This window comes from Aythya ferina (genome assembly GCF_964211825.1).
Source record: "Aythya ferina genome assembly, chromosome: 17".
Classification (NCBI taxonomy): Eukaryota; Metazoa; Chordata; class Aves; order Anseriformes; family Anatidae; genus Aythya; species Aythya ferina.
In genome coordinates this window covers 3,677,751-3,701,589 of record NC_140316.1, presented here as the reverse complement: position 1 = coordinate 3,701,589, position 23,839 = coordinate 3,677,751, and the positions used below count along the sequence as shown (strand labels likewise).

Sequence of the window (23,839 nt, the reverse complement as noted above, 5' to 3'; positions counted from 1 at the left end):
ACTGGTGAAAATGGCTTGAGCACCCCCAGACATCCCAGGGGTTCAGGCACAGCTGAACATCAGGGCTGCTCTGCCTGTATGGCACAGAGGAGCTCTTCTTAAGCAAGCTGAAGGAAGGGTGGCAAAACAAAGGTCAGCTTGGCCAGGAGCCAGGCCTGGGAAATGCAGCACTCGGCTTGGGGGTTGAATGCCAAGCCCTCTGCCACCACAGCACCAGCTTTGGTGCTGGATGATGCTGTGTAGACACATTCTTGGGCCACAGCTTTACCTTTATGTGTCTTCAACATGGAGTTACCTTGTCTCTGGGTGTGTACTCAAAGCTCTGCCTTCCTACATAGACAAAATGCTGATCCTTACTCCAGAGCAGAACGTGTGCTGAGATTTCTCTCTGGGTCTTTGCTTTCAGCTGGGCAGGGTTGTGTAGTTGCAACTGTTGGCTAAATGCACCCACGGCTATCAGTGTAAGAAAGCAAGCCGCTGTAATCACAAAATCTATAGCTTTAAGGAAACTAGAGTCAGAGTGCAGGTGACCCCGTGGACCCACAGTCTATCATAATAGTCTCTTCAGGTCGATAAATGCTGTGAACAGTAAGCCAAATCTTTCCTTTCTGACCTATCTCCATTTTAAGAAGGGCAAATGCTAAGGTTAAATGTAAACAATGCCCTGTTGATGGGCATGATGAAACTTCCCACGTGCAAGGGCTTGTGGTTAAAGTGATGGAGAGCTGTTAAGTCATGTCAACAGTGCTGCCCTGGAGCTATCTAAATAGCTGACATCTGAATCTGAGATTTTTCTGAAGGTTTCTTGGTTTGCTGGAGGCCTTTTGCCTTTTGGGTGTTACCTGAGCTCTGAAGGAAGAGCAGGAAAATTGTCAACTCTTCTTGGAAGAGGCACCGAGGTTTTTCTTGGTGCCCCTGCCCAACCTCAAACAAAAAAAAAACGGGGGGGGGGGGGGGGGGGGGGAGAAGGGTTTCTCCATGTCTATACACATCATGGTGGGGGACCTCCTGCAGGGGAAAAAGTCTCCAATACTTGAAATTATCTTGCTCTAGAAGGTAACTTGTAACAAATTCTCTAGCAGAGGCACAGGAATGGGCATTCTCCTTTGATGCTCTTTCCAAGCAGGGTTTCCACAGAGCTGAAATATGACATAGGCAATGATATATGACATAGGTGATGAAAAAAAGAGCAGTTAGGAGACACTCAGCATATGTGCCCCTTTGTAACACACAGTGATTTAAGTGCACAAACCTGAATTGTCTATTCCTGATAAATATCTTCAAGATTGCTGGATTTGGAGAGTGCAGAATTAATGCTTCCTTATGGGAACTGTTTCAGCTTAATTTAGACTTGTGTAATTCAGTGCGTTAGAAGTGGCCCAAAGTGATATTTCTGGCTTTGTTAGTTTTGCTTATTTTCTAAATAAAAGGGCAGTTGCCATGCAAAGTACCTTTGAGAGCCATCAACGTTGGAAATATCAGTAAATAAATTTTGAGTGTTCGTTGCCTGTCTGGAATCACACTGTAAAGTGTTCAGGAAGGGGGCTGTCAGTTTGTTTTCAGACTGTATACAGAGCACGAGCTGCTGATCTGCAACTTGTTTCAAGCAGAACTAAAGAAAAGACACCTTCACTTGACATTAAAATGAATTCTCCTTAACCACCTTGTTCTTGATGCCTCTTTCCAGATCTTACATGATGTCACAAGCAAGTTTGGACGCATACCTGAGTGAAAGGAGGACAAGTGGGAGAACTGAAATTTCCATAGGTGAGTTCAAAGCAGCATCCATAGGAGACCAGGCAGTGAAGGTCCTCAGAAACATAGTCAATATAATTTGTCCACTCTTGGGGAGGTGGGGGGAAACAAGTTACGAACACGTGGTGATTGCTTTAGGTGTTTGGCAGGCTAGATTTGCTCCTGGGGCATCCTGTGCTAGGACATGGTTTGGAAGGCCTCTCTCCAACTCCTGCTAGCTCATGTTAGCTTTTATTTTCCCCTTTTGAAGACATCTAGGAACCGACGCCTGGAAGGTCTGGCTAATGACAAATACTTGTAATAAAAGATCACTTGAATACCTGTGGTTTCTGGCTAGGTCCTTTTAAAGTGAGTGCCTTGGCTGCTAGGCACTTGGGTGATGAAACAAACTATTAGCTTTTTACTTGCAATTTAATTAGGTATGGAGGGCTGGATTTGCCTGACTGGAGGATGCTGGAAGTGATCCAGTGTTGTCGAAGTCCTGAGCTCATGTATGCATTGCCCTCAGGAAGTAATTTGGAGAGGTTTTACTGGAACTTATCCACCAGGGAAAAGCCCTCCATTGGGAAAAGAGGAGCTTGATTGAAGATGACTGAACGTTTATAGCAAGGGTTTGGTATACTCCTCGAGGGGGGTGTGCTCTGTCCCCAGGGACACCCAGCAGAGCAGAGACAGCCAACGCAATATCTACAGATTGGCTGTGGGATGAGCTTTTACCAAGCTCTCTGTGCCTGTGTGCCTGGCCTTAGGATATCTGCATTCTGCTGCTGAGATGAAGCCTCTGGGTACCTGGGCAAGGCAAGGGCTTTTGCTAGCAGAGGTGTCTCTTTTTTTTTTTTTTTTTTTTTTTTTTTTTTTTCCAACTTGGTATTTGTGCTTTCAAGCTTCTTTCAGGTTTCAGTCTAATGGTCTTTATTGAGACAGAGGCATGCATTTCTCCCTTTTATTTTAGGAAAACTGCTTGTCACTTCATTAGACTCCTTACAGCTGAGTGATGGGGAATTCAATTTTCTTCTTTTCTTTGCTATCGTTGAAGAATCCTTCCTCATCTCTCGTAGCACCCCATCACACAGGAATGACGTTTGTGCTGCAGAGATGCTGTAGCACAACTACTCAGCTCAGTACTAATAAGCCTTCTCTTATTTTGGTTAGGTGTCACCCACGTTCTTTCCTCCTGAGCTATAAAATCTTTGATTTATCTGTTGCTTGAACAGCTTAGTGACTTAATGCTACCTTTTTTTTTTTTTTTTTTCCTCCTTTTTAAATAATCCTGGAAGGGTCAGAACAGGGACAACACTGGAGGTGATGAAGGCATTTCACTGTGTGATAGTGAGGTTTTTGTCACTCCTAACCTGAATGCTGAGTAGGGTCTCATTTCTCAGCTGGTAAGATACTTGAATGGAGCATCAGTGGACTAGTGCACTCGAGTAAGCAGGGCAACACTCACCTTAAAAGTAGAGATTGCTCCCCTCTTTCTGAGGAGGAAGAAGGTTTTAATCATACAAGTTTTATGAAGAAGTCAGCACCTGCTGATGTAGCAAGAATACCAACAATTAAATTTGCACGAGGGGGAAGGTTGTCTATGCTAGTACTAGAGCACTTAGGAAGAACAAGGACATCACTAAATTCTTTGCTATTTGATTCACATATGTCTTTCTGAGGAGTAACAGTATGGAATCCACAGCCGCAGGAAGGAGAGGGAGCAGTATAAGTAAGCCTGTATCAGATCTACAAGAACTGTGTAGTCAGAAGAGGGTGAATTTTTTCAGTCTGGCTGCTCAGATGACAAGAAGCCAGTTGTCTATGATGTTGTACTGTCACTGTCAAGCGTGAGAGCCAACTGAATAGAAACAGGCAAAACACCAACCATCAGTAGTTAGTCATTTATCTTCAGAAAGTTTAGCTGTCCTTGCATTAGTGGCATGTGGCTGAGGATGATTATTGACAGCAGGATGAGTCTAAACAACACTTCAGCTGTCTGCGTCAGAAAACAAACCCAATGTGTAACCCAAACAGTTCTGAAAAAGGAGGAAGCTGCAAACATTTCAGAAGCTTATTTTTCTTTCTAATTATTGCTGTTTCAAGAACTTAGTTCTAGACGTTTCTATAAAACAATATATATATATTTTTAATTTACATTCAATTTTCAAAAAAAAAAGTTCAGTTCTGCAGTGTTGAATTTTTTTATCATTGGATTTTTCTTTCTTTTCAAAGCAACGATGAGGTTGCAAGAGAGATTTTCCAGTAGAAGATTTAAAGCACATTCAGTTGTCAGCATTGTTAATTGGGGAGTAGCCTTTTACCAGTGCATAGCTTATTTTGGTATCTTAGAGCCTCTCTTTCCGCAAATATGCGCGTGCGCACATAAGCATGTAGAAAAGAACTCCAAAGAAAGGAGATACAGGGAGTTGGAGGTGAAGCCAGTTTCCTTTTCTAGACTTTAAGGAATTTGGGTTCCCTTGTTTATTGTGAGAGAAGTGAGTTGTGAAGCATTGGGATATTTCTTTCTAAACAATTCCCCGTTGTATTTCGCATTATTTAAAAAAAAAAAAAGGGGGGGGGGGGGAGGGGGGAGAGAGAAAAAAAAATTAGAAATTTGTTCTGTATCCATGAGTTTTAGAGGAACATCAAGCTACACGATCTGAAGCTTCAGTTTCAATGCTTACCAGATTGAACAAATTGTCCTTGGTGGTTTCCAGCCAGGCTGACTCCCTGCCCATCCTCATTTAGCCCAGTGCTGAAACAGAAAAGTTTCAGTTCATTTTTTTTTTTTTCTTACCCCCTCCAGTGATCCATCATTCCCCTTATCTATGAAATGAATAACTTCCATCAGAGACCAGTCTTGTCTCTTGTTACCTGCCCTTGAAGTCTCAGAAACTGAAAAAAAGAAGGGAGTATAGCAGTCCATTGGAAAACTTATGTTCCACAACTTTATATCACTGCAATTGTAGGGTATAGCAATTTTCTGCTGCTGTTCTCTAGCTGACCTATACCTATAATAGAAAACTTTCTCCTATATTTCTCATAGTCAAAAGTTGCCTTATCTTCAAGGAACAAGAAAATCGGTTCATTACTCAAAGAAAGACAAGGAAGTGTCACCCATGCTAGGATTTTGTGTTTTTTTTTTTTTTTTTTTTTAAGTGGCCAGTTACAGAACACAAATCTGTGGGGGGGGGGGGGGGAGGGAAGTACATCATCTTTTCCCATTCCTATTTTGTTTTCTAATTAATCTTGTCTATTCAAGCTTTATCTGCTTAGCTCATGTGGCGTTTGCTTTTATGGCTTAAAAATGGGTAGAGGGGAGGTGTGAATACCCTCCTTTGCTAATGCATTTTGATTGCTTTTTTCCCCACTGTTTGGAATGCTTTTAGAAGCATCAAGGCTCTTAATTTTTCATCTGACACCGGTCTACCACCGCTCTGGGTTATTCAGCTTGGTAAACATTTTGTCTGAAGGATTACATTTACTTTGAGGCACAAGGTGGCTGAGCTGAAAGTTCAAGCCTCTGTGATTGCATTTGATGAAGACATAATTAAGATAGGCTAGTGTTTGTGTGTGTGTTTAATAACTTCTGAGTCACCATCTAAGAAGGGAATGCTTCCTATCACTGCAAGACAATCATACATCAGGCGAATGTTTGGAGAAAACAAATTCCCTATGATAGGGGTTACACGGGAGTGTCCTTTACCTTAGCCAGATAGCTGCCAGAGGAATAGGTTTAATTTAAGCTCTGTTTATTAAAATTTAACATCTCACTCTGCTGTCTATGTTTCATGGCTAAGGCTCTTTTAATACTTGCTAGTTACTTAAGTCTGTCTGAATTTTCTTTCTTGGTAGTAATGCAGCTGAATAATATCTGAATGTAATTTATTTAGAAGTACTTTAACATGGAGGAGATGAGAAGTAGCTGTCCATGGCCCCAATCTCTTCTGTTTCAGGGTTTCTTTTGGACTAGTGCATTTTTCTTCTAGAAAAAGGTTTTATCAGAATTCAACTTTGCAGTAGGTGTCAGTTTGATGAAACTAGATTTTGAAAGAAAAATGGAGTTGAAATATTTGAAAAAGATCAGCTTTTAGAGCAAAGTCATGAAACAGACCTCTTATTGACATCAATTATTTTTATGATTTGTCAATTAAAATGAAGTGTGTTTAAAAATGCCTGTGAAATGCAGTTTTTAGATAAATTATTATAGTTTGGAACAGAAACTGCAGCCCTTGAGTGTTTCCTATGGAACAGAAACTCCAACTGTATCTGGCATTGGTGATACTGAAGAATAGCGTGTGCCTCATCAGTCTCCTGTGTCCTCGTAGATGAGTGCCTGTAACATCTCAGAACTGGATAGGTCCATGTAAGCGCTATTATTGTTTATTGCTAATTGGCATCATTGGTTGTAGGTCTCTCAGGAACCTGATTAAAGTAGAAAATAATAATATTCAGGCCTTGGTGATCCTATTTATCTTTCAGTGGGTTTTATTTCATTACCTTTGAGAGTATTTAAGGAATGATTTCTAGCCCTCCCTTGGTATTTCTGTAATCCATTAATGCTGAAATATCTTGGGAAGTCCAGGTCTTGAGCTATATTTCACCCTGTAAGTGTTTCTTGGAGCCATTAAAAAAACCCTTGGAAGGTGTAACAACAAATGCCAGCCACCATAAGTATACATGAGCTTAAATTATATATACCCCAATTCCATGTCAGACAAATCCCTCTCTGTATGCAGTATTGCTCTCTCAGCTTCTCTATTTCCCCTGCCTGCAAACTTCCCTGGGTAAAACTGCCAGGGCAAAGAGCACTACAAAGCTGAAACATCTCAGTGCCTGAGCACTGCTGGCCTGTCACCACTCTTCAATGCTTAATGCGGTGTTTAGAGGTGAGGTTGAAGATGGGTAGTACACCTGCAGTTGGCTCTGCTCTAAACAGCTTGGGTCTCATGGGCTGTTGGGACAGCCCAGTCTCCAGGTGCTGAATATGTGCCTGTGGCTCCAGGTGGATTCCTGGGGTCTGGTTTGCCCAGTGGCCAGCCTGTGCCAGCCCAGGTAAAGCCCTTAGAGGTGTCTGCACCCTGTGATTGTGCCATCCTGCAGCACTGCAGCCGCTCCCTTAGGAGCTGTGAAGCTTCATCCGTGTGCTGCTGGGGGGAAGCCAGCCTGAGAAAATTACTTCTGCACTTGAATCTGAAAGCAGTGCTGTTTCTGATCTGGTGGGGGTGGCATTTGCACAGTTCGTTGCCCGGTTTTGGAGTAATTACATCTTCAGACTGTTTAAAGCTCCCTTCAGGTGTTGATTATATCACTGCTCCTGTGTCACCGAAATTGTGTAGCTGTACAGACAGCCCTTAGTTGACTTGAAAAGGATGCACACGAAGCTGAGGTTTGGGAGTGAGTTAAATAATGCCGTACTCCAGTTGTGTCTGCACTGAGGCATCTGGAGCTGGCAGATATGAGTCTGTGGTGGTAAGACCTCTGCTGGAAGGCTTCTATCTGTCAGACCCAGAGAGAACATCTCAACAAATGGATGCAGATTCCCTGTGCTCTGGGTTTAGTCAGGGAAGCAGCACAGCAGGGAGGTAAGGGCATGCAGGGAACCCTGTGCTGCTCAGCAGGGAGCCTGGCTGAATGTGTTCAGCAGCGATGTCTCTGCGTGATTTAAGGAGATTTGACTAATCCCCACTTTTTACAAAACAGGTTAGGTAATGGTTTGTAGGCATTTCCATTTAATGGACTCATTTTTCTCTTCTCTCTTATGGGCAAGACTCCTGAGCTAGGTGACTTTTGTAAGAATTTCTTTGTACTCTTGGTTGTGCATGAGGAGATATTGTGAGGCATTGTCAGCAGTGTTGTCCACCTGGATTTCAGTCCACAAAAGTTACAGAAAACACAGAGCAGCCTAAGTAGTTTCCTTGGGCAAGGCAGCAGCACTTCTGAACCATAACTCTTCTTCCAGACTGGAGTTGGAAACAGAAATTTTCATGTACAAATAGAGATGCAGACGGTGTTGTGTCTCCAAAACCTTGGATCACCACCGCTTTTCTAACAGCTCTGCCATTTAATTCAAACTCTAAACTTTCTGTTCAATATTCTCTCAGTTCCTATTGAGCAGCCACTTCTCATCTTTCTATGCATTCTTTCTAAGAAAGGAAGTATATGGACTGCTTCAGGCATGAACAAAAAGATCGAAGTTGTCCAAATTATCATCAACCCTTCCTTTCCTTTTTAATAACAAGTCTTCTTTCCTCCCATGCTGGCAGCTTACACGCTGCTGAAATTCACAAAACAGTGCTTTGAATGCTGGTTAACTCAATGCTTGCCTTAAAATTGTTACACGACATCCACAGGCACATGATGGATTTAGGATGTTTCTCAGATGAAAAAAAATAATCTGTGGGCATAGAAGATTTTGAGTGAGAGGAAGTCCACTGGTAGTAGGAAAGGAGATGATGGTGCTTGGCTTATTCCAATGAGTATCCTCTTTATATTTTGTGTGCGTTACTACTTGTATGCCTCTATCAGATGTGTGTTTGTGCTAGTTTCATAGGTGAGACGTTGAAAATCCCAATATCACTGCTAAAGAGGTATTACTCTCCTTCTGCAAAGGCTGAACCTTTCTTACTGTAAGCTGCTGTCACAAGTGATAAATGATACTGCGAAACTTGAACTTGTGTGTGAGCAAGCTATCTGCCGCCACTTTCAGGGGTTGCTTTCCCTAACACGTATACTTCTTTCTTCACTCTCCAAACTTCAGCTTAGAAAGATTTAGTTTTTCAAGCTATATGTTCTTCCAGAGTGTCTTCCCATCCCCTTTCCCTTTGTATTAAGCAGCCACAGCCCTTTTACCTTGCAGTGAAAAAAACAATAGGTTTTGTTCAGAGGAAACAGCATGTGTCTTGTTTTGTGTGATGCTCCTTGCCCTTCCCTTCCGTAGAGTCTGTTGGGATGCTGGTGCAACTACCTCATAGGATGTTTGATTCCAAGAGGCTGAATATTAAAAAAGTAAGTAAATAGCAGTAGAGTACCTGTATTTCCAAACTGTGCAACAGTTCCTATTAGTTCAGATATCTGGGCCTTCCTCCTTCCTCCTGCTCAGGTACTGCAGTGCACAGCCTTGACACACCTGCCAGTAGGGATGTGAGCTGCCTTTCAAACTTGACCAGCTGGACACACACTAAGTAAATCTTGCTGGTATTAACAAGGCTTTTAGGGGCGTTAGACCAAGCTAACTCCCACAATCTGTCATTGCATCTTTAAATCATCGTCAGAACAGGAGCAGTGAGTCTTCCCAGAACTGTATTAATTGGATTTTGTGCTACTGGGAAGATGTGTGCTTTGTGTCTTGCATAGCAATTGTAGGCACAGCCACTGAAGATTTTTGCGCCCCATGTTTTACTTTGCTTCCTCCAAAACTGCCGTTCCTCCTGAAACTTTTAATAACACCAGCTTACGTGCCTTTGTGAATCAGTGTTTTGAAGGAGTAAACAAAACCGTACAAGCTTTCCAGCTAATGCAAATCAGCCAAGTTTTTGGCTGACTCTGTCAAAATATATTTCTTTTTTTAACCTTTGTGTGGTTTTCATTCACGATGGAACGCCTGACACTGTGGTGGCCTTAGGTCCATAAAACAAAGTAAGCGTAACTTATGCATCTGAAAACTGTCATCTTTAATCTTGATTTCCAGAGTGCATTGCTGACCAAAATGCAATTTTAAAAGCTTTATTCCCCCTTTTTCTGTCGAAGAGGTCTAGTCAGAAAATAGTGGAGAACAAAACCATTTTTCAGTCCAGATGAAGTGCATAAAAATTACAAATTGATTTTATAGTGCTTGTTGAACTTGCTTGTTCAATAATAAATTATTCCAGTTATAAAGTAACCAATGCATCCCTTGTAACTACCTACTCTCTGAACAGTGACAGACTACAACTTGTATTAATACAAACCATATTGAGCAATCAGTAGAGCATATGCAGTGTTTCAATGCAACATCAGCACCGAAATCATGATAAAATACTTCAGGATGCCAAGCTAGTCTGTGTTAGGGAGCTGGTAATTTAGGCTGGTCGTCAGAAATGGTCTCCTGGAGCTAGAGTGGAGTTAATAGGGGGGAGGAAAAAAAAAAAAAAAGTTGGCTGCCAATAAAAGGCTGAGTGGCAGTTTATTTGTCTGTTCAAATCAAGTATCAGATGCCAATTAAGAGGGTCTCCTGCAGTTGCTAATTAAGAAGCACTGAGGGATTGATTAGCCATTTACCAATGACTGTCAGTACAGATGCGTTTGTTCTATTATCTCAGCGTGTACTTTGGGGAATCGACTAGTTTCTATTAATGAATTTGAGTGTGTTCACGTGATGAGCATGAGAGTTTGGCATTAAATTTGTTTTAATATATAAACCATTCATTTTATTGCCTGGCCCATGCTCTTCAGGCATGGCTATGCTTTCTGTTGCTTCAAAGGAATTTGTCTACTAAGATTATTCTCCAAGGAGAGCAGCCATTCAGGTGTCAGCCATCTCATGGGTGAGGGTCAAGTTCTTGTTTGTTCCACTGGTCTCCTGCCAGCACTTTGGCCTTCCCTCTCCTGAGTCCTGCATCGTCAGGCAATGCATGAACCACAGGCAGCATGTGGTGAGCACTCTGACGTGGAATGACAAGTAATTACAAAACTCTGTTTTGAAAGGCACCAGGTGAAGATTTCTGGTTCCATATTGAGGCTTTAGCTAAAATCTAGAAGGATTTGGGGCTGTTGGCCATGTGATGGCCTTGGGGACTCCTCCACTGTAAGGTGACAGAAATCTTGAAAACCCCAAGGACTGTGCTGGAAATCTCAGTGCTACTTCCCAGAGTCCTTTTGAAGCTTATTAGGTGCCCTAAAGCCATGGGAACATAAGGCCTTTTGGTAGTTTGTGCCCAGGGGTCTCAAGTCTTCATTTCTTTCACAAAAATTTAGACAACTGCATTTTGATTCAGAATAATACTTTTCTCACTGCTTATCTTGAAAATTATTATTTTTCTGTTTTGGAAAAAGAAACTTTTCTGTATCAAAACTACTTAAGTTTTTCTAGTGAAAGATAGCTGTAGCTACCTCTTGCAGGAGAGCATTGTTCAGCACACCGCTTTTTGAAGCTTGTTTCAGACTTCAAACCAGTTTTAGCCCCATGTGAAAATCTCCTCTGGTTTGCATTTAATGTTTGCAGAAATTACATTTAGAATGAGATCCAGTAAGATCTTATAAATCTGATGGTTGAAAAACCTTTAATCTTTCCTGTTATTAGTACTAAAGGGGCTTTCAGAGAATAATAAAGCTATCAGTTTAAGCCCCTTAATTCTCTCGTTTACTCATTCCTTCTCCTGTTTTTATTTTGCTTTCTTATTGTTTTGATATGCATTTTCCTGTTGTTTTTCTATGCCATTTTCACCTTCTTTTCCCTGGTTCAAAGCTCTACATTTAGTGCTCTTTTTCCCCAGTTCTCCCAAACTCTTTGTAAAGTCTCTAGGCTGTTCCTCTCCTGTCTCACCCTTAAAGCCTTCACTCTGCTTCATATTCTCTGCTCTATCTCAGCCCGTTGCTGTCATGTCTCTGTGTCTACCAGTGTGGTTGCAGAGGGCAATCCACGATGGGTTGTGAAGCAGCTGTGTCCACCTTTCTGAGGGCTCCCTACATGAGGCAGCTGCACAGAAGCTCAGACACAGCTGTGTGGCAAGAAATGTACCAGTTACTAAGTGGTTTGGGAATGCACAGGAATATATCAGGCTGGTATTTTTGCTGTTTAACTAGTTAGGCTGCTCTCATTTTACTTTGGAAGTAGCTGTATGTAGCTACAGTTATTGCCATTGCCCTGCATGTTAGGAAACTGCTGTAAGGGTAGCTGTAGGAAAAGAGGTCACCCAGATGGCTCATTGGAATCAGGAATATCAGAGGAGGCAATGAAAATCAGCCTTGTCTGATGGTATAGCTTAAGCTTTGTGACTAAACTAAGGAAACTCAGGAATAGAGTCCTAATTTCTATGATATTTGCAATGAAAATGGTTATACACAGAATCATAGAATGGCTTGGGTTGGAAGGGACCCTAAAAGATCATCTAGTTCCACCCCCCCCTGCTTTAGGCAGGGATGCCACCCACTAGATCTGGTTGCTCAGGGCCTCATCTAACCTGGTCTTGAACACCTTCAGGATTGGGCATTCACAGCTTCTCTGGCAACCTGTTCCGGCATCTTACCATCCTCTGAGTGAAGAATTTTCTCCTAATCTAAATCTCCCCTCTTTGAGTTTAAAACCATTCCCCCTTCTCCTGTCATTATCTGATTGAGCTCTCCATCTTTTGGATAAGCCCCCTTTAAGTACTGAAAAGCCGCAATGAGGTCACCCTGGAGCCTTCTCTAGCTCTCTCAGTAGGAGAGGTGCTCCAGCCCTAGGAGCATCTTCATGGCCCTCGTCTCATCCCAAAAATTGTTTCTGCCTGGTTTCGAACCAGGGACCTTTTGCGTGTTAGGCAAACGTGATAACCACTACACTACAGAAACACTGTAGACTTGTGCTGCATAGAAGTGCTGTAAAAATAAGTTGTTGCTAAACAGGTGTTTGGGTTTTATGGTACAGTTGCACCACCTCCTGTGTGACGCCCTGCCATAGAACTTGTAGATGAAGTAGACAAGACTGATGTGTGGTCTCATCTCTTACCAGTCGGGGCCAATGCAGCTCCTCCTGTGGGTTTTGATGAGTGTTGAGTGATGAATCGGATGGGGGGATCGCAAGCCCTTTCCGAAGATGAGGCTTGATGGACTGCGTAGAAACCAACTAAGCAACCTGACCCACTGAGGTCTGACTCTCGTGTTAACCACAGATAACTTTTTTAGCATTTTCAGATCCAGTTGTTGGACATTATTAAGTGGACTGCATGAGAAGAAATGAATTGAATAGAGTGAATGGGAAAATAAAAGATTTGGATTAAATTTAAGACATGTTCTTTGTACTAGGTTTTGGTGGCTCTAAATGCATATTGTGCCTGAAATCTTTCTCATGACTTCAGTGCTTTTGTCGGCTTTGTATAATGGAGTAAAATGTTATAGCAAATGCTTTTTCATGGCTGTGATCCTTTATAATCATAGAAACCTCACTTGCAGTTGTAAAAATACAAAGAATAAAAAAAAATCACCAAATTGGATAAGCTGTGATATTGCAGAGGTCAGCCAGTAAGAAAAAGCATGTTTTTCTGTCTGTGATAATAGACACAGTCCATTCTTGTGTACCATTTTATTTCCATCACTCATAAAACCCAGGAACTGAGAAAATGGCATTTTTTTTCCTTTCCAGTAATACAACAGAAGTTGTGTTATGTATTAATTACATTTCTAGTTCTTTCTGGGTTTAGAATTGGTGAAAGTTGTTACCCATTGTTGAAATATCTCAGTGTAGTATAAGATGAACTTTGTGTGTAGCACAGATGAACTTTGAGTGTCCAGTGTATGATATATGAACACAAAAAGTAGAGCCAGATAGTGGAGAACGTGGATGATGCCCAGACCTCAGGATTCCGGCACCATGGGGTTGCTCCTTGGTCCTCCAGTCCCATCCCTTGCTGTCACCCCCATTTGTGGGGAGCCAGGAGGAATAACACTTATCCTCGCTCATTAGCACCATTGGAATGACAGCTAATTGTGCATCCATAGGCAGGCCTTTCCCTTTTAAGTCAGGGCTGCTTCTGCCCAGAAATGGTTGCTTTCAAGAACTAATTACTGCTGAATTTTGCATGATTAATGCTTACCAGAACAGCTACAGTGGGCATTTAAATGTTTTTAGCTCTCTTTCCTTTGCCTTGAGTACATCTTGACTTGTAATTTTATGTTTAAGGTTCTGCCTGAATTAGGCATCTCTGAGTCTCCATCTGAAATAGAAAAAATAATACTTCATTGCCTCATTTGAAAGTTCTGCTTAGAGAATTCAGGATTCTGGTGAATCAGCCTGATTGTTTATTAAAAACTCTCTTTATATAGATAAAATAGGAGGCTTTTGGCAATGCTTCCTGTTTTAAAGGAGGTAAAAAAAAGAGAGCAGAAGCCCAGTTATTACTGAGGATGAAGTGTAATTAATTGTATGCAAGGATAAGCCACACGTTGGCTTGGAGTGTGAGACAGATGAGTTCTGATAATGAACAACCTCATCTAACTTTCATATTGGTGTTTATGCATGGCAGTAAATATGGAAATGGGGGCAATGCAGATCTGTCCTTGGCACCAGACATACCGAGTTATATCTTCTAGATTTCCTCTGTACAGGGAATTATGTGCAAGTGTGTCCAAGGTACAAGCAACCCTGGTGATGGACATCAGGTACAAGAACATGTGCCAGGTTGCTTGATGCTCAATGTCTTCACAAAGCCCACTGCCCTCCCTGAGCTGGCAGCACTCAGCTAAGCAGGATTAGGCTCTTTCCGTTCTGTTTCCAAAATCTAAACAAGGTCTTGTTAAAATTTCTGCTCTGTATTTGAGGTTGGATTGGAAAAGCAGAGCAAGAGGAAGGGGGGATAAAAAAGAAAAGGATTTCTTCTTTGAACTTGTGAAGATAAGAACAGGCTTTAATGAGAGGAATGAGATGCATACTTCAGAAAGAAATTGCAGCCCTGTAATTGGCATTGAGAAATACGCTGTAATACCAGCTAGTGTTATCAGGGCCGGTACATCTGAGAAGGATCCGAGGATCAATCAAGGTCATGTATTTTGTAAACAGATTTTTGCATCTAGATGTACGGCAATCTGCCACATGTTCCCCAATACAGATAGCAGTTTTATGGTCTGTACATGCGGGTGCTTTGGTGCACGTGTCTACACAAAGAGGAGTCTGAATTGGATAAGTGACTGAAATATTAAACAAGTAGGCAATGGACTATTTCTGTAACCCAGAGTGACAGATTTTTGATGAGACTGGACTCTGTTTTTAAAATCCCTGATAGGCTTTTTTTCCCCTTAATTTAGTTTCAACGATATCTTGGTTTTAGGCAGCTGTCTAAAATATCTGTTGATCAATCCTCTCAAATCTGTTTAGGCTCTCCGTAGGTAGTGAACCGAACAGGGAAAATTGTTTACACAGTAAATCCATAACAGGGTGAGTCTGAGTAAGCAAATTGTTTAACTTTTACCTTAAATATTTGTGTGTTAATTTTCATTAAATGCAAGAGAAGCATTATTCAGTTTTGTCTCTCTTCTACCGTTAAAATAAAGTCGTCATGAAGCAAAAAAGCTAAAATACTGAATGTGAAAGCAGGTTTTATAAACCTTCAGGCCCTGAGGATGATCAGGTCTCAGGTGGTTTGATAGAAATAGGATGTAGACGTGGGAAGAACAAAGGCTGCATTGCTCGTGACTCACCTTGCCTCCCTTTGCTGCCTGCCAATCAAAGCCAGCGTGCTCAGATCTCTCCCACCAGTATTTCCTTCATGAGAAAGCAGCTGTAACAGAAGATGACAGCCCAGGCCAAAAGCATGCATCTGCCTGTGCACTTGTGTACAACACCCGAAGGCACGTGTGGCTCCAGATGCTGCCCAGCGTTACAGACAGGTAGGCAGAGAGAGGCAGGTAGCCTCAGCACCCATGCGATGTTGAAATCCAATGAGGTAATGGGCTGCTTGGGACCATCTTTATCTAGTTCCCGTAGCTCGCTGCTTGGATGGTTGCCATCCTCACACAGTGGTGTAACTATCCAAAGGGCCTTTGCAGTAGGGTATTTCTGAAATCCTAAGTGGCAGTCGCTTGTGCGGGAGCCAAGCTCACCTGAGCTGCAGTGGCTGGGAGCAGATGCAGTTCAGCCACGATTCTGACCCGGCCAACCGCCCTAGGGTGGGAGTGACTGAGGCTCATCAGACCTCATAGTTCCCGTGATGTTTTACGAAGAGGATGGGCTATTTCTCTGTAAACTTGTTGTTGGTATTTTCTCAAATATAAATATCATTTCCCCTCCAGATATCTGCTGGCTTCCATTTATCAAAGTGACAGCCAGCCAGCAAGCAAGCAAAGCTCTCAAAACGTATGATAAAATTAGCTGCAATCGATACTCCATTCAAAGCAATATGATTAAGCCTACGAGTTTAGGTTTAATTCTGTCTTGTAGACTGCAGATGACACTGTTTCAGAAGGACTTGATTTTTACAATAATCAAACGATAAGCACAGATCAATTTACAGTTCTTGTTGGCCAACTACACTTAATAGGAAAATAAAATGCTAGGGAAAATAATACTGACATCTCTGTTACAGAGAGACAGATCTAAGCTATCGCAGACTCCAGGACAAAATACCAGCAGTTTCATTATGCAATTTTTGAAGACTCCAAGTTATGATGAATGATGAGCCAAACTGATTTATGTTAATCACTGCTTCATGTTGAATTTAGTGAGGCAGAATGCAGTTTGGTATTTATAACTGGAATCGTTGTTTATAGGTGAATACAGTATTGACTAATCTTACTGCCAATTCAGTGAACAACTTGGACAAGTATCTAGTTTTTGAGTGTTTGAGGTAGCATGAGGTTGTTAGTGTGACTAACTTGTCAGGAAGTGAGCTGGTTATAAGTGAAAGAATTTTACAGGGTTTAGTTCTTTACCTTCATATACCCGATAGCTTTGTAATTTGGTCTGCCTTAGTGTTATTTTTCCCTGATTGCTGCTTTTGGGTCACTGAGATCTCCACAGAGTGTCACTGGTTCACTGCCAGAAGCTACTGTTACGTTTCAAACATTTAGCATGGGCTGTTATATCACCGATGTCAGGTTCTGCATCATTAGGGTGCATCTGGGTATGGTCTTGAATAGGAGAGCCGAGGAGTCGCTGGCAGTGCGGATACTTACTTTCAGGATCCCCTCCTGCCTCCCGCGTGCTCTCACGTCCCTGTGCACGTGGGCAGCTCCTTCCTTTTGCACTCCTGGGCGTCATCCATCCTGCCTGGAGAGCTGAGCTCGGATGCTGCCTTGTCATTGTCACCCACTGTTGTAATGCTGTAATGCAATGTCAATGAAGCCATAAATCAAGTCTGCTCCGTAACAGATACTTTCAGAAAGCTAACAGACCTAACAGTGCTCTCCAGTGCACTATCCAGCCACCAGGCTGATCTCTTTTTCCAAGCTGATACAAGCAAGATGCTTCCTGTTGTGAGCTGGGGGTGGCTGCTGGCAGAAATTTCTCTGTAAAGGTACTTTGTGTCTGCAGTTTGTTCTGCTTCCGCTTCCCTTTGATCTGTTACCCTGCTTGCAAGAGCCCTTCCTTGGGACTCTCTGATCAAGGTCCTGCCCTAGGTCCAGGTGGAGGTGTTCCTGGGTGGAATAGGGATTGGCAGCGATTGCAAAGGGGAGTAATGCAAGGGGTTGAGAGTAAAGGGTTCTGGTAGCTTTTGCTGGCAGCAAATCCTGAGTGTGTGACAACGCTTACAAAGGAAATATCAGGAGGCAGTGACATGTTAAAGGAAGCCTGAACTAATCTTTCAATTTGGGCTGTAAGAGATTGTTTCACAGTGGTGTGCACGTGTGCGTGCATGCTGTGTGCCTTTCTGGGTATGTGTGTGAGTAACACCTGCCCTCCGATTCCTCTAATCCCTTCCATTGGGGGGAAGAAATAGACCCTCGTGGTGTTAGGTGGATTTTGGGTACATTCAGAAGAAAAGCCATGTCTCGGCACATTTCCAATCAATGTGGTGTCAGACAGAGCCTTTAGGTAGCAAGTGTAAGAAGCCAGCAGCTGCTGGAGCTGTGGATCTGCCTGGCAGGAAGGCTGCATCTGGGCTGTGACTGCCCTGCCTGCTTGGACCAGGCCTTTGAGGAGTGGTGGTGGTTTTGTTATAGGTCACCTGCACGTGTTTTCTTCTGAAAAAATTTCTCCTGTTCAAACTATGGTCTAACTCAGAGCTGGTGAAACAGCTGCCTCTCGGGGAAAATCATCTGAAGGCATAGTCCTTCATCAGATGCTTTCGCCTGTCCAGCTAGGTCAAAGAAATCCAGCTACCGATGTGTGCTGCTGCTGGTAGCTTGGGCACATCAGTGTGTACGTTGTCCAAATAAAAACAACAATGGGAGCTTTGTTTGTCCTGGGCCAGGTTACACTGTAGGTCAACTTGCAGACAGCGAGTCCTGCTGGACTCCTGAACCTAGAGAAGCAGGTGCTGGGGGCGAGCACCATGTTTCTCATGCAGCTGGAAGCAGTTGTCTGGGTGACACAGACCGTGCAGCTGGAATTGCAGCCCTGATTTCGTTGAGTCCTGTGCACGTGTGCTGTAGTTAAGGCTGCTGGTAGCCTTGCAATTGTGTCTTGCTTGAGTCGACCCCTCAAAGCAGTGATTTCTGCTGAAACGCACACCAGATTTGGGAGCTTTATGTCTCATGTTTTAGAGTCAGCGCTTGGCGAGGACTGTCATTCGTGATAGAGGCAGCATCTCATCGCAGTGCTTGCTTCCTGGCCCCTTGGTGGTGTGTTTGTCAGGAATGAATTTGCTGTGCAGAAAGATTTTTATTTTAAAGTGTGTTTAACTTCATGCTCTTCAGCCTGACTTCAAAAGGTTTGCCCATAGCTCAGAACTACAAACGTCTTCATCTCCCGTGTCAGGACAGCCTGGTCCCTGCACTTTGCAAAGCAAATGAACGGTGCCTGCAGATCGCTCTGACACCAGGCAATGTCTGTGCTTAGGCTGCCTCGCTTGCAAGGCAAGAGGATGTGTGTGAGCCTCGTCTCCAACGTGTAGACATCTGAAGTGTACTGCACGTTACATTGAGTGCCTCACAGATGGCAGTTGTGAGAATCTGTCTGGCTGTATAGCTCAGTGAAAAAAAATGTTACAAAGATGAATTAATGACTAAGTGTTCCTTAGCTGTAGCTGCACAGTGACGAGAAAAAGGGAAGATGGCCTCGTGTTCACACACTCCCCCAGAGCTTGTCTCTCCGGAACATGGCTTTCCAAATGGCACCGGAAAGCTGTTAATGACTTCATCTAAAACATTGTAAATGGCAAAGGATTGCAAAAATTAACTCATCATCTTAAAAATCAATAGCATTTAAGATGTGTGTTCCAAACAGTGACAGCAGTAGTCTGAAAGCGTTCCCTGATTCAGCAGCTGAATGGAAATATCCATTAGAGAACAGGATGCTTCCTGCCGAGCCACCCACGCCTTTCTCTCGTTCGGAAGTAATTCATGTTCCTTCGCAGCTGGTAATGGCAACGATTCCTCTGTGTCTCCAAGGTCCTGAGACACGAGGAGAAATGCTGAAACGAGAACCAGCTCCAATGTGAGTGTGAAGGCAGGAGTCAAACAGTGCGCTTAGATATGGTGTCAGGCAGGTGGGATTGGCTTGGTCCCAGAGAGGGCTGGGAATGTGCTTAAAGGTGAGGGTTGGGGCTTCCAGACTTTAATTTTGGGCAGATTTTTGCTGAATTTAGAAGCACTTGGGTTTAGGAATGGGAAGGTTCAGTGGGGAGTTAAAATTTTGGTAAAGGATGGAAGGTGCCAGAAAGCTCCAGACACTTATTGCTGTAGGATGTAACCCCTGATACCATGGGGTGGCAGGGGCTGACAGCTCTGCCCGGGCATATTTGACCTGGGCTACCAGGTGTTCCTGACACTGGCCTAGGGTTTGGACTGTTGGGACAGTGGGGCATGACAGAATAAGAGGAAACAATGACGATTTGATCTAGGACTAGGCTTAGAAGTATGTTTCAGGACACCATAATAGATGGAAACTTGGTAGACATGGGCCAGGGGCATCTAATCTGTGCTTCTTGTTGAGTTTTGAAGGAGCATGTAGGCTACGCTAGGCTAGCTGATGCCTGCAGAGGTGTTCTTATTATGTTAAATATGGGACTGAAAATACAGGTAAAACTAGTCACTCATGTAGAGATCAGCTAAACAAATTTTCCCAAGGGCTACAGTAATTCAGTGCTTCAGAATGAAAGCAAAAATGAGCCACACAACAGCCTCTCCAGGTCACCCTGACCTTTATTTAAATTTATTTAAACCGTGGCTTGCTTTTTATTGTAAGCTGCATTTGTACGCACAGCGTCTATTCCCTTCCTTCCAGAATGATAAGCATGGCTGCTGGCCATAGGGTGCTATTCTGCTCCACCACATGAAGCTTTATGGTCCACTCATAAAAACAGATTTAACAGTAGCTGAGACCTAAATGCAGTAGCATTATTGCAAAGCAATCCAAGCTCAGAGGCCCTGCTTCAACAACCTCTTAAGAAGTTTGGCTAGACAGAAACCTGCGAGCAACCAGAGGAAATGGAGAATGACTCCAAATTTGGCTCAGTTTCAAATGCAGTTTAACACTGATTTCAGCTGGGTGAAATTCTCTGCAGGGATCTGCAGTAGGCAGAACCTCACTTCAGGCATCCTTATGCTGCATCACCTTAGTTTATCTGGGAGAGCTCATGTGCTCAGTCCTTGATGCATTAGTTGATTCTCTGCTGACCTCAGTGCTCCTCCATTACTCCCAGCAGTCAGATTCAAGAACAAAAGGAAGTTTCATTATTGCAGTTCAGCTGCAGCCAGAGAGAAAGAAGGGCTACAGATCCAGGGAGCAGCAGACAGTGAAAGTGTGTGTGTATATGATACAGTCTTCCTTCCTTAAAACACAATAGAATAAAAAAGCCAAGGAGCAAAACAGAAATTCCTGGCAGAATGAAAATCTTTAACCACTGGAAATCGTTCCCCTAGTGATCTCCATCATAGCAAATCCATTTCTAAATGCCAATCCTTGTTTCCCTTTTCATTTTTCTTAAGGCAGTTTATGCATGCAAAACTGCTCTCTCACATTTTCTTCCAAGAAGCCACCAGTGAAAGATGAGTCAGGGACAAGCACAACTTCAGAACAAAATGAGCCAACAGGTTCTGTGGGGAGCAGAGATTTTCCCCACCTTTTGTATCCAACCCTCTTTTGTATTTCTGGTACACAGGCCCACAGCTTTGTATTTCCTGGAAACTCTAATGGAGATCTAACATTTAATTTCTAGGAAAAACAAAACAAAAAACTCTACTCCAAGATGCCTATTATAGGATGGAAATATCTTGTCCTCTGTTCTTTAAGAGAATTATTCAGGAAGCCACTGCTGTTACTGCTGCTCATGGTAGGACTCAAGTGCTGTCAGGATAAGCTATGTCTCCACAATTCCACTGCAGAGTTTTGTATCTTGATTTCCCTGTTAGGGTTTGCAGTGTCCCAGTTGTGCTTAGAGGATCTGTTTGTTCTCATTGAGACTGCCCAAGGCATTATTTTCCTAATATCCTAATACACCATCATTATCCTTCTGCATCATGCCAATGCTGTGTGCTACTTGCGTGATCCTGAATACATGGTAACTTATTTTGTAGCACCTTAGTACTGAAAATGTGCCAAGCAGTTTGCCTTTTCCAAGAGCATTTAGATGCCTTTTGAACCAGGTGCATTATCCAGTCAGCAAACAGCACGACAGTCTCTGTAAAAACAAAGCCATTCGTAGTTCAAAGCAAAGTACCTGCATTTTACCCAGGGCGTATGAGTCAGCATGAAACCTCGCTGAGATTTCTTTATGTTCGTCTGGGTATTGCAATAAAACAGCGATACATTCGTATGGGTCTCCATAGTGCTACACTAATACATCTAAATCACGTACAAGAGCAAAGAGCAACCCCTTTTTTCTTTTTTCCTTAATTAATGGGCAAGCTTATGAAACAAGCTGTAGGATTAAACTGCATCTCTGTCCCAACTGCATCCCTCCAACTGCAGCTGAGCTTTGTAAGGTACAAGCCATTTGCACGGAAGGGTTCTTACAAGCCAGCAAGGGATCTCCTCACTCCAGAGCCACTCTCAAACAACCTTCATTTGGGAAAGTCAGGGATTAAAAAAGACAAGGGATGGGGCTGACCTGGCAGCTGCCCCATGGAGGTTGTGTTTGTCTCCAAGCGCGCCTCCATGGGAAGGCTTTACCATTCTGGAGGCAGCTGCACGCGAAGCCTGTAAGCACCCCTTTCCCCTAAATACTGGCAATGTACAGGAAAACCCAATCTTGTGAACCTGCTCTGCAGCCAGCCCTGGCTTCCCAGGGGCATGGAGGCGCAGGATTCCAGCTGCCTGAACCAAATGAGGCAGCAGGAGCCTTGAGAGCAGGCAAAGCCATTTAAAGCTCTTCTGCCTGTATCTTTTACTGCTTAACTTGCTATGGGGGTAGATGTTAATTTAATGAGTACTCATTAAATGATCTTCCAGTAGCTCAGATAGGTCCCAGCAGGTTCCTTGAACATGACATAGGATTTTGTTTTGTATTGTTTGGGCTTAATTAATTTATCTGAGGGACAGTTATAGTCCTAACACAAGAGGGTATAAAAAAATAACAACGAACAAAACTTCCTGGAGAGTACTTCTGTCTGTCTCCGCCTCTGCCCCTGCTATTTTTAGGGTGATATTTAAAATATAGTTCAGCTTTCAATGTTGATTTCTTTTTTTCCCAAAACCTCTGAGCTAAATTATTTTTAAATCTTAAAAGTAATAGCCTCAAACAAAGAAAAATAATTTTAAAGCAAAAGCAGTATGTATGGCCTAAATCAATTTGAAGTTAATCAGGATTTATTTGGGGGGTTTTGCCTGGAAAACAAACAAACAAACAAACAAAGACGCATTTGGCTTGGGATCAACCTGAAGTTATTTCCTACCACATTTTTTTCAAGTTTTCCCCAGGAGATGAATTCTTCACACACTGTTATCAGGGTGAGTTGGGATAGAACAATTTCACCTGAGATGCGCAGTTATAAGCGACGTGTGACATGTCTACAAGTAGCAGTTATAAGCAAAAAGATAGGCTGTCCATCTGAAATTGAAGCTCAATAGAAAGAGGGGGAAAGTAGTAGTTTTGAAACAAAGAAACTGCGCAAGGCTGGTCACAGATGATGCTTTTCAAGGCTGTCCCTAAACACTAATTACTGCCATTACTAGAGAAGCCATCTTGTGCTGGTAGTAACTGAGGACTAATTGATGAGGTACACTAATGAGGTACAAGCAAGGGCTGCTTGTACCTCATTCGACCCTTTACCAATCCAATATGAACAACAATATTTACAATTTTTAGGGTTGAGATGGCTGCCAACAGGCTCTGGAGAGAGGCCCCTCTGTGGGACATGGCCGTGGGCTCCAGCCCACTCAACCTGATGCTCCAGCACCCCTCTCCAGAAACCCCTTTTGTTCATATCAGGCAAAATACATCTTTAACTCGTGAATTTTACTAGAGCAGACAAGCCCCTCAAAAGGCAGTCAGGTCCCTTTCCTATATGGCACAGCTCTTTGCTGTGCAATGTCCTCTGGGCTCCAGGCCCTCCTCCGTTAACAGGCATAGAGCAGAAATACCCCGAGGTCCTCCAGCACTCTTTGTTGGTCCTGCTGTTATCCATATCATAGAATGAGAAAGCTCAGATCAGGCAGAGAGTGTATGAGCAGGATGCTCAACAGCTAATTTTGTGTTAAAAAACAGATTTTTCCTTATTTGGACTAACAGCTTATCAGAGTGAGTCAGGCCTGAAGAAATGAAACACCATGTTACATGGGTTTACATATAAATTAGCTCAAATTTTCTTAGAGACAGACTGGACGTTTTCCATTAGCATAGCAAAATTTTCCAGTGATTGGGGTTTTGAAGGCCAGCGCAGCCTCTGCAGTGAGTGTAGTTGCTGATGTTAGAATTGAGTTTGTGTTGGAGACGAGGTGTGGTCTGTAGCTTTATTAAGAGCTGGACTGTTGTGCCTTCAAATTGAAGGCAACACTATTTAAATAAACTCAACACTCCGTGGTACGTTTATTTCAGGGAAATACGGAAACAATTTCAGACCCCTCTGATAAATAAATAACATGTCAGGGATTGCAAATTATATTTTAAAGGAAACTTTGGGTTAGTGTTTTCATTTGTCTGAAACAGTCAAAGTGAATCTAGCCAAGGAAGACTTCAGGTAACAAATATCTTAAGTCGTTTGCCTGTGGTGTTGAATTGTGAAGGAACTGAGCTTTCTGATGGACAGATAAATTGAAGATATTTACTCTAGAGCAGTCAGGACTAGGATGAATAAATCTTTTCATGGAAATCTTTTTCATCAAATAATTTTT

At 42.8% G+C, this 23,839-nt stretch overlaps 1 protein-coding gene across 3 annotated transcripts in view; it reads left to right on the top strand.

Annotated features, from left to right (window-relative positions):
* Positions 1-23,839, top strand: part of GALNT9 (polypeptide N-acetylgalactosaminyltransferase 9) — a 432,488-nt gene that overhangs the window by 193,840 nt on the left and 214,809 nt on the right. For all 3 annotated transcript variants that reach the window (XM_084491673.1, XM_084491674.1, XM_084491675.1), the window contains one exon: positions 1,688-1,767. The gene's annotated coding sequence lies outside the window, so the exon portion shown is untranslated. Of the gene's footprint in view, positions 1-1,687; positions 1,768-23,839 lie in introns of those variants that run through there.